We start from the raw sequence: 11,885 nt of genomic DNA on the forward strand, positions 1-11,885 counted from the left end.
TCCCTTACTATCTGTGAGACTTTTAGATATTTACCCATAACACTTGGTCTCAATTAGTGCAACTATAAAAGGAAATTATTTAGTAACTGACTCAAAAATTAGTATTCTTAACTTTGTTTTGAGCTTTTATCAATAAAAAGTAATAATCATGTATATTGCAATGACTTATTTTATCTTTAAAACAGCATACATCTATGAGAAAACTGAGGCATGAAGAATTTAAGCCACTTGACAAAGTTCATACAGGTAATAATTGTTAGAACCAGGTTTCAGACCCATAGCCTTGAATAATATTTTTATATAAGATAATACACGTACAGCAATTAGCATAGTGCTAGCACACAACTCAACATGTTAGTGTTATTATCATGATCATCAACCATGGTCACTGCCACCATAGCCATAGAGATATGGGTCCAACACAGCCAAAAAGAGAATGGTGATTTGCAGGTAATGCTATAGATGCTTGCTATGGTTCAGAACTATGGGTTCTGTCCAGCATATCTATGTTTCCTAATCCCTATACCCATTATGAAAAAACCACTCTTACATATATGGTTACATATATGGTTACAAATACACACAAATACACACACGGCAGAATGACAGAAATTCAAAGTCTTATCAATGTAAGATCATTTATGTGGCTATTCATACTCCTGTAACCTATGGGATAATTGGTTAATGTAACCACAACCAATGCAAAACTCTGAAAAACATACCAAAAATCTACATCAAATGGTGCTTATAAAATGTATAATGGAAAAGTAGCATCTAGTGGCCATTGGCCCAGAACATGCCCCATAAGTGGTAGATCAGTGGTGGTGCAGTGGAAAACGAACAGCCAGAGAATCTCAAGGACAACTGCTATTTTACATTGATAAAATACAGTAGATGGAAGGAGTTAATCTGGTAGAGAATACACCTTTTGAAAGAATTTAGTTTCTTTCCTCCCCCTAACAAATCGAAAAAAAATAATCTGCAGTGATATAACTAACAGTCATAAAATTTTGCATAAGATTATGTATGATCTTCACATGTTTGGTGTAAATTATGGAATATCTTTTTGAAATTTATAGCCCTTTGATGAAATATCTTTATTTTCCTGTATGTGTATTTTTCACATTTAGAGAACATTAGTGCAACTCCCATGGCTAATTTAACACCTGTATATTCCTCTGCTTTTAGACATAAATATACATTTTAAAAGGTTTTCTGTTGCACTTGATTTTAAAGTTTGCCACGTTTTATCCCATGAGATTTATTAAAATTCCTCATATCATTTATTCAATAGCAAAAAGCTAATTACTAAATTTCTATGCTTAATTATTTTTATCAGCCTTAAATGCTCTGCATTTTAATCACATTTTTTGTTGCTAAATAAATACCATCAGATGCATTAGAAAGTACAATATTTTAAATTTAGTTTAACTTTGATTTTGTAATCAGGGAATTCACTTGAATCTTGTTAACTTTAGAAACTGAAAATTATTTTGCTATTATTCTCCTGTTTCCTTAATTACATTTCAATTGCATTTAAGAAAAATGTCTGTTGGCTATTTATGAATCAAGAAAAAGCGTGCATTACTATAACTAAGTAGAATGTTCAGCATATAAATACACATGCAAATTATGTTGTTTCTTTTCTCTATTTTTGTACATATACACTTACAGAAATTTTAACTCAGATAAGGAATTTTAATAACTCTAATATTGTTTTTCCAGCAAAGTTTCTCAGATGAAATGTACATATCACAAATGTATGTGATTAACTTTATTATCTTATCATTATCCCTTTTTTTTTTTTTTTGACACAGAGTTTGTCCCTGTTCTAGAGTGCAGTAGTGGCATCATCACAGCTCACTGCAACCTCAAACTCCTGGGCTCAAGTGATTCTCCTGCCTTAGCCTCTGGAGTAGCTGGGACTACACCATGCTGGGCTAATTTTTTTTTTTTTTTTTTTTTCTATTTTGTAGAGATAGTGTCTTGCTCTTGCTCAGGCTGGTCTCAATTCTTGGACTGAAGCAATCTCCCTCCTTGGCCTCCCAGAGTGCTAGGATTGCAGATGTGAGCCAAAGCATCAGGCCTCATTATACTATTTTTAATCAACAACAAATTTACACATACAATATCCTCTTGATCTTCAAAATACAAAACAAACAAAGCAAAACTGTGAGATATGGTCATATAATTTAAAATCTTTCCAACTGGTATTTCTGAGGCTTGGAGGTGAACAAAGCAAACCGTTTCCCATCACCCAGTAATTTTGTAGTTTTGGACAAAGTCATAAATATGTCGTTTGATTCCTTGATTCCTTTATTCCTTGATCGTTCCAACAAGGAAAGATCTTTGCTTCATATATCAGTGAGAAAGACAATTTTGACAACTTGATTAGGTTAATAAATATACGAAGAACACATTCTAACCCTATGAGTGCCACCAAATGATAGATCTTATAAAATCATGAAAGTTTTTAAAAATACATGCTTAAATCTATTTTTCATGTGTAATTGATAATTGTTAAATTTATTATATAACATACATGGGTACATATATATTTACATTCCTCATTAGTTTATTATATTTATTTAACATATATTTATTTAAGGTTTCAAAAACTATTTACTGATTTATTTTAGTCACAACTCTGTACCCAAACACTGTCATAATGTAATTTGAGAATCTATATTCAAATAAATGATATAAAATTAGTTTAAGCAAAACAGAATTAGATGGCAGAAATATGAGTCTCTATCTTCATGTAAGCAATACTTAACAGCTATCACCACCAAACTTTCAACTTTAAAAATTTAGCCTTAGGTCTTCCCTTAAAAATTGGCAGTATAAACTAGTATCAGCAAAGATCTTGAATGAGATTTTGCCAGAGGCTATCAAAATATCAATAATAAATTATATATTATTTAATATAATGATACATAGAGAATATATGAAATGATAGAATAGATATAAAAACAATCCATTGCAGAATCCAAGAAAAATAACTATTGTATATAAATATAGTGGAGTTAGATTAAGAAAATAAACAATGATTGATGACTTTGTATGATATATACAAGTGTGTGTGTGTATATATATATACCTAACAGCCTTTATACTTTTCAGATGAGTTAACTCAAAATGGACCCTAGGTGTAAATGTAAAATGAAAAATGACAAAATTTCTTGAAGAAAATACACTAGACTATCTTGGTGACTTTGGGTTTGGCTATGAGTTTTAGATACAAGACCAAACATATAATTCATAAAAAAAGATGGTCTTTATTAAAATTAAAACTTCTGCCCTGTGAAAAACTATTAAGAAAATGGAATGGCAAAGCAAACACTGGAAGAAAACATTTGTAAAGCATATCTGATAAAGGATTATTATCTAAAATATACAGAGACTATTTAAATCTCATTAATAAGAAAACAAAGAAAACCCCAGAATTAAACATCAACAAAAGGTCTGAAAAACACCTAACTAAAGAAGATATACATATAACAAATAAGTTTACAAAAATGCTCAAAATCATTCGCAATTAGTAAATTTCAATTAAAACAAGATGCTATGACATAGCACTCAGAATGGCTAAGATCAAAAATTGAGAATTTCAAATGCTGGCATGGATTTGGAACGACAGTAACTCTCTTTCATTACTGATTAGAATTCAAAATGTTACAGCCCCTTTGGAAAACTACTTGGAAGTTTTATTATAAGGCTAAACATGAGAATCACACCCCTAAATATATGCACAATCATTTGAAATATAATATCCACACAAAAACCTGCACATTAATATTTATTGAACCTTTATTCATAGTCTTAAAAAATGGGGAAAATACAAGATGCTATTTAATAGGTGAATAGACAGACAAATTGTGATATATCCATATAATTGAACATTATTCAGTAATAAAAGAATGAGCTACCAACTTGCAAAAATATATGAGAAAAATTAAATGTAACATGCTAAGTGAGAGAAAAGGCTACACACTGAATGATTTAAATTACAGGACATTTGGAAATAGGCAGAACTATGGAGACAGTGAAAGACCAGTGAGGGTCGATGATTTGAGAAGAGGACAGGAAGGATGAATAAGTGAAGCACAGGAAATGTGTTGGGTAGTGAAACTATTCTGTATAATATTGTAATGTGGGTCCATGACGTTATGCACTATCAAAACCCATAACACTTTACATAAAGGTTTACAGAGAGCGAAACTTAATGTATGCAAATTAAAAGAAAAAATCATTTAGGAAGTGGAGGCTGGAAGGATGTCTTCAGCAAAGAATGAAGGCTGTGATGAGTGAATCTAATTGTATTTCAAATGAATGAAACAACCTCAATGAAGTGGGTGGAAGGGAAAGGTGATGACCTACGTCACTTTGGAAATGAGTGGAGTTTTAAAATAGAAATGGAAAAATGTGCACATGTACATTGTACTCTAGTTAATAAAATTGTTTATCACAAGGGTGTGGGTTGACAATTCTAATGCCGCTATATTTGTATACTGGAATTTAAAAATTAAGTAAATTTATGGTTAATGTTGGGAGTCAAGATTCTTACTCATTTTGTGAGAATTTACAGATAAGCAAGAGAAAGAGGTTAGCATGGTACATGTGGTTATAAGTAAGAGTTGGAGACATCAGTGCAAACTCATGTACTTTAATAATATAGATAAAGGGAGCTACATTTTGAAATATTTATAAATATGTGTACATACACAAGTTAGTATACACACGTATATTCTTTACTCTGTCAGTTGAGATGACCTGGAAGCAATGCCACCACCAATGAACTCATTTATAACTCAGATCTTGGTTTCTAATACGATTTTTTAATAAAAAGAATCACAATCTTTGGAGAAATGGCTGATTCTAAAGTTAGAGAAGGAAATATATAAGATGAGGCTGGAATATTTTGTAGTGACAGAAATGATAGTAGTGCTTAAAAACACTCTCTCTCTCAACAAAACAAAGCCACTACATTGATGAGGGTATGTTAAAGGGACACAAGACGAAAGAACTCCCAATGGCCAATGCTGGAATAAATTGGGCAACAGAATGAATAAGGAAGCATTGTATTATAACTCAGTGAGTAAAATAAATACAGGTTGGGTATCCCTCATCCAAAATGCTTGGGACCAAAAGTGTTTCAGATTTTGGATTGTTCAGATTTGGGAATGTTTGCATTGTACTTAGCAGATGAGCATCTCACATCTGAAAATCCCAAATCCAAAATACTCCAATGAACATTTCCTTTATGCATTATGTCAGCAATCAAAATATTTTAGAACATTTTAGATTTCAAATTTTCAAATTTTGGATACTCAACCTGTATCTTTTTATTTATTTATTTATTTATTTATTGTATTATTATTTCAGCATATTGTGGGGGTACAAAAGTTTAGGTTACGTATATTGCCCTTGCCTCCCCCACCCCCCTGAGTCAGAGCTTCAAACATGATCAACCTGTATCTTTAAGTTCACATTGATACAGAAATGATTGAATCAATAGATAATTGAGGGAGAAAAGTCTTTCTTAAAAATGAATTCCAAATAATTTATATAGGTACTCTACCCTAAAAGAAGAAGAGCATAAATTCCTCTTTCCTAAGTGTGGATGTACATAGTAACTTCCTTTCAAAAATGATAGTGTGGAAATTGGGAGAAACAAGTAACTTTCCGTTGGAGAAAACTAACAAACACTAGTTCAGCCGGGCAATCAAGGCTAATATCAAAATATGAAAACAAGTGTAATAAGTTCCATCATTATGAAATATTGAAAATGGTGCTTTATTTCTGTGGTCTTCCTTCCATAGTTCTAGTCTAATCAGAGAAAGACAACAAACAAATTTCCAGTATAGGGACATCCTACAAAATATATAGTCAATGCTTCTTAAAACTGTCAAGGGGTCATTGAAAACAAGAAAAGTCAGAAAATGTCCTTGTGAAATGAATCCTAAGAAGACATGACTAATAAATGAAATGTGGTGTCACTGATGAAATCCTGGAAAATAAAAATATATTAAATATATCTGAATAAACTATGGAGTTTAGTTAATAAAATATATCAATATTGACTCATTAATTGTAAAAATGTACTATACTAATATAAGATGTTGATAATAAGCAAAACTATTTGAAGAGTGTGTTGGAGTATTATGTACTATGATCTCAGTTTTTTATGAATCTAAAATTGTTCTTAAAAATTAAGTCTATTTAAGAAAAATAAAGCAAGTTGCATGGAGGCAGGATAAATTATGTGTGCAGGAAGGTACTGTTATTTTTGATTTTGTGTTCAAAGAGGGTCTCTCTGTTATGTTGACATTTGAACACAAAGGTGAAGGGAGATAGCGAGTGAGCCATGAAGATTTCAATGGGAACAGCATTCCAGAGAAAGGGACCAGCAAAATGCTGGGGAAGAAAGGTTGTTTAGGGAAGAAGCCTTCAAGAACAGAAAGGACAACTGTGTACCTACAGCTGAACGAACAAGGGAAGATTTGTAGACCATGAAATCAAGGACGCAGTAGGCTTTCTGACTCTTGGGAGCCATAAATTATTTTAACCTTCATGATATCTAAATCACATAAGGATTTGTGGCAGAGGAGGATCATGACATAACTTAAATGTTAAATGAGTAACTCTGGCTGCTACATGAAAAATAGACTTTATAAGATATGTAAGAAGGCAGAGAAAATAATGGGAAGGCAATTGAAATATCCTGGTTAAAAAAAGAAAAAGAAAGGTCGTTGAGATTTAAATTAATAGCAGTGGAGGAGCTAGGAATGAATCCAAGGCTTTGGCTGGAACAGCATATTAGAGCTGTCATTTACTAATAAGAGACACAGGAGGAGTTCAGATTGTGTGTGGGAGGAGAAAGTCAAAGTTTTAATTTTGAACATGTTAAGATCAATATGCCCTATTTAACAGCCAAGTGGATATAATCACTGAAATATTCTTTTAATATCCAAGTGAAGAAAATCAAACAAATGGGAATTTGGATAATTGAGTCTAGAATTTACAGGAGTTGTCAGGACTAGACTTACAATATTGAAATTCAGTACCATATTCCACAGTTATTAAAGATGTGGGAGTGATTGAAATTATGCATTAAATAAAAAATAATACAATTTTAATTTTATTGGAAGGCAAGAAAATATACATTTTAAAATTAAAGTTTTGATATCACAAAATTTGGTATTTGACAAATATTTCCACTAAAATGTTGAAAAAAACAAGGAAAAACAAAGACAACATTTCATGCTATTAAGGGGGTAATAGGATGGGCATAGCTCTTGGTATAAAGAGAGAAACTAAAACAATTCTTTGAGTATTATTAATGGTCAGAGTTAAATACTTAAAATTGTAGTATTTGACTATAACTCAAATTCTAGAAAGATTCTTAAGAAATTAGTCATTTGAAAAAGAGGTTGGGATAGAAAGATGTTTATCAAACTGTTATTTATTAGATATACTAGAAATTTCATTTACTCATTCAGATCCATTCTCAGGTCTTCTTCATTTTGCTCAGTGCTGCTGGAGATGAACCTCCAGAAAGAACTAAATCCCTGCACTCACTCACTAGTCCTGGGTTGGGTTTAGCCAGTGTGACATGCAGACAGGAGATCCAGGTTAGGAGGAAGGGAAGTCTATTTTTCCCTCATGCAGCACCCCTAAGAGTTGGCTACTTTTTTCTACAATGAGCCATACAGCTCCTTTCACATGGTACTCTGCTAAAATGATAGGAGGCTGTTTCTGGAGTAGTATCTGTTCCCGTCCTGTGTTCTTTCAGACCCAGGATGGGTAATGAGCTCATGCTGTTGTAAATTCCTGCCATGGTACCACCCTAGTTAGTTACCTCAACCCTGCCCACATCCTCTATTAAATCCTTCCCAATTGTTTGCATTTGAGTATGTCAGCTGTTTTATGAAAGCACCCTGACAGACACATTGGGGAAAAGTTGGAAAGGAACTCAATGTCTCAGAGTAGGGGAAGGCTAAATACATCATGCCACTTCCCTGGAATAGAGCATCATATCATGAAGTAATCAAACAAATCTATGGAGTGTTTCTTTCACCAAATATATATGAAGTACCTACTGATTTTCTTGGCATTTTTATAGGTGAAAAACTGAGGAGTTTACATTCTAGGAACATAGTCTACATACATAAGGAGAGTTTTGACACATCCCTGAATAGAATACTGCCATTCGAAGTCATTGATTCGATAATATTGAATCTGCTGAGAAAAATGAAAGAAAAACTTCAGTTCATATACCAAACTTTTAACGAGTGGAGAAATCTAGAAATGAATTTTCAGCCTGTGGTTTTATGTCAGTTTCCAATATCAGAAATGAAAATCTGAGTTTGTCAGAGGCAAGTTAACAAGTGCCTCACAGAAGCCAGCCTACACTACATACTTTACACTTAAGAAAATACACATAGTGTTAAAAAAAAATGTCTGTATTTAAAACTGTATTAGATTTTATAAAGCTTCTTTCTTGAGTTAGCTAGAGAAAGTAATATTTTGGACCAAATTTTGGCCAGCTTGTCTGTGGGTAGAGAGGGGAGAATGGGATTGGGCAGGTGGGCGGGTGGGGTGTGTGTGGCAATATTGTAGGGAGAAAGAGAAATTAAATAGTTATGAAATGGCAAATTATAAAACATATGTAAGCATTTATAATAATTTCCACGGTAGAGGTACAGATAAACAATATAGTATTCAAGAGGCTATGATGAATTGTAAAGAAAAATTTCAACTTTTGTTTTCGTGGAACTTTTTGTCAGTCTGGTGACAGAATGATATTGTAAAGCACAAATTAAAATATATAATATATACTTATTTTATATATTACATAAGAAACTGATTGCATTAAAATATAGCTATGAAAATATTTTAAAAGGTTGTGGTAAAATAATATATGTGCTTCTTAATTAATGTGATAAATAACAAGATACAGCAGCAGATCTGATCGCTGCCAAAATTTCAAAGAAGTAATAAAAATATAAGGTATTTACTATGATATTTATTTTCAACTGATGATAAAGTCACAGCTACTTATACTGCTGTGGATTGATATCCATAATCATAATTGAGGTGTATAATAAATTTCAATTAGTGATTAGGGCAAATATTGAAGTAATAGTTTTCAGTTTAAATTTATGGATCCCATGCTAAGAATTCTTAGAACAACTTTCAGCTGAAAAGGAAACTTATATTTTGAAAATTATGTAATTTTACATAGATATAGATGCAGAACAGAAGAATGTAATGAACAGTAAACCTGGAGTGAGGAAATATGGATTAATATTCTGAGTTTGTCACTCTCTTAATGAGTTTACATGGATTTATTAACTAGATTTTATTTTCATTATATCTAGCATGGGAATCATAAACTTACATTATAGGGAGAAAAAATGACCAAATAAGACCATGTATACGGAAAGAATCTGAAATATAATAGATCCATAATATATAAGTGTCCTGTTTCTTTTTTTAAAACTGAAACTATTGATTAGGTCATGATATAATTATATTCTGTTAAGGGGCAATAAAACAATGTGCATTTACCTAGGAAACTCTAAATGAGATTTGAAAGGGTCATTGTAAACTATTACATTTGCCATTTTAAAGACGTAAGCACATTCACAGTTTAGAGTAAGCATTAATATGATTACATAGCAGACACTGTGGTGCTCCCGGCAGATCTCATTTACCAAGCCATCCACAAACTTGAAGACCCAGACTTTTATAGCTCATTGTTTGTAATACCATTTCAAGCAATCATTTGTTCTGCCTTTGCCAAGGCAGGAAAAGGATAACTTTGCAACTGGCATTCAATCTTGCAGCACCTCCACCGAGAATTGACACACATGAATTCCACTGAGCTTTCTTTTCTTTTCTTTTTTAATTATTTCAGAATATTACAGGGGCATAAATGTTTTGGTTACATATATTGCTTTTGTACCATTTGAAACATTTGATAAATAACATGATGATCATGGCAACTTATCATGGCATGATTCTTCCTCTTGGAGAAAAATACTCAATAAAAGCAACTCACAATTAACACCCAGGCTTGTCATCAATTTAGGTTGAGGGGTTTGATAGTTTGTACATTGAGCCAATATGTGTTTGTGTGGAGGGAGTCAGAGGGTGAGGAGGGGAGATAAGTAGCAGTATCTACATCAGGTCTAGAGGAAGCTTCTCATGACCAAGAGAGCTATGAATTAAAAGGTATCCTATGTGCTCACCCCACATTCAATAAACAGTGGTGACACAAGGGAAGTATAAGCACAATAGATGCCTTTCTTCTAAAAGGAAAAAAAAGGGAGACACGTGGTTGCCAATGGAAATCTGAAATCCTGTTGCAGGTTCTCCTGCTTCCTAAGAGAGGCTTTCCTATCTACTGTTCAATGCGGGCCTTCACCTTCTGGAATTCTTTCCTTTTCATTAACCTCATTGGCCACCACTAAAGAAGGCAGTGGATGGTACACTCCTTGAGACTTTGGAGATTTCTCAGCCAGATTACCAACTATGCAAGCTGATGACTCCAGAATCACTTCATCTAGACTTTTCTGTCTGGCCTGATGGTTTCTCTGGCAGGACAGTGCTCTCAAATGCCATCCATATCTATTTGACTCCAGTCAGTTTCATGTGTCAAGAGACATGCCACAGAGACAGTATTTTTTTGAACATGCTTCTTATATATTCTGCATTTGTTTGTTTTCTTACTTAAGTCTTGCTGTGACTACTTAAATTCTGAGTTCCTTGGGCTTACTGAGCATTATTGGGTGAGGCACAGCTTTAACATGAGGCATTTTGTCCAATTAAAAGGATTTACTGGGAATTGAACCCTTAATGGGGTCCTTAATCTTATGTATGTAATCATTCAGAAGTTTAAAAATAGGGTCACTGCCATTCCCTTAATTTAGTATTACTATAAGACTACAATCACCCATTTTCACACTAAAGTATTCTTTTCTAAAATTTTGCTAAAAGAAGACACATTAGATCTATCCTCTTAACAAATTTTTGTTGAGTGTACCATATATTATTGTTAACTATAAGTAAAATGTTGTACAGCAGATCTCCAGGACTTTTACATCTTACATAACTGAAACTTTATACTCGCTAAACATTTATACTCATTTCCCCTCCTCTCAGTCAAAGACAACCACCATTCTGCTTTTATGATTTCAGCTGCTTTAGATATCACGTAAGTGGAATAACACTATATTTGTCCCTATGCTAAGTTAAATTAGCCAGTGACACAACAAAGTATATTCTTATTTCTATCTTTTATCAAGGAGTGTCAGAAAAGTGGCCTCTTTCACAGTCCTTCATACATGTCCCATCTCCATTCCCTTGCATTCTTGCCAGCAATCTGGCAAAAGGCTCTCTGAATTTATCCCTTCTTGAAAATACAGTACATTGAAAATACAGTCATAGTAACAAACACATCCTAGTAATATTCTATTTTACCACGTTTTCCCTTAGGGCTACCAGTTCATTGAGTGCAGGATCTGCCTTCCAAGTTATCAGAAGTGACAGCTTTACCAAATGTTACAGCCTTGCATGAGATGGATCTCTGTCTTTGAGACTCTCATAAGGCTTTTTTCACTACTGGATGGCCAGTCCTTAAACCAATGCTCTAAGTTTTCTTTTTCTTTCTTTTTTTTTTATTTCTTTTAAGATAGCATATCATTTCACGTAGATATTTATATACCAGTTGCAATGGGCTGAGTTATGCTGTGGGAACAGACAATTCTCAAAATCACAGTGGCTTTAAAAGCAAACATTTATTCTTGCTTAGGCTAGCTATATGATCACTGTGGCTTTCCTGGGAGCCTGTGATAAATTTTATCATCAAGAATCCAAGG

This window comes from Eulemur rufifrons, chromosome 17 (assembly GCF_041146395.1).
Source record: "Eulemur rufifrons isolate Redbay chromosome 17, OSU_ERuf_1, whole genome shotgun sequence".
Classification (NCBI taxonomy): domain Eukaryota; kingdom Metazoa; phylum Chordata; class Mammalia; order Primates; family Lemuridae; genus Eulemur; species Eulemur rufifrons.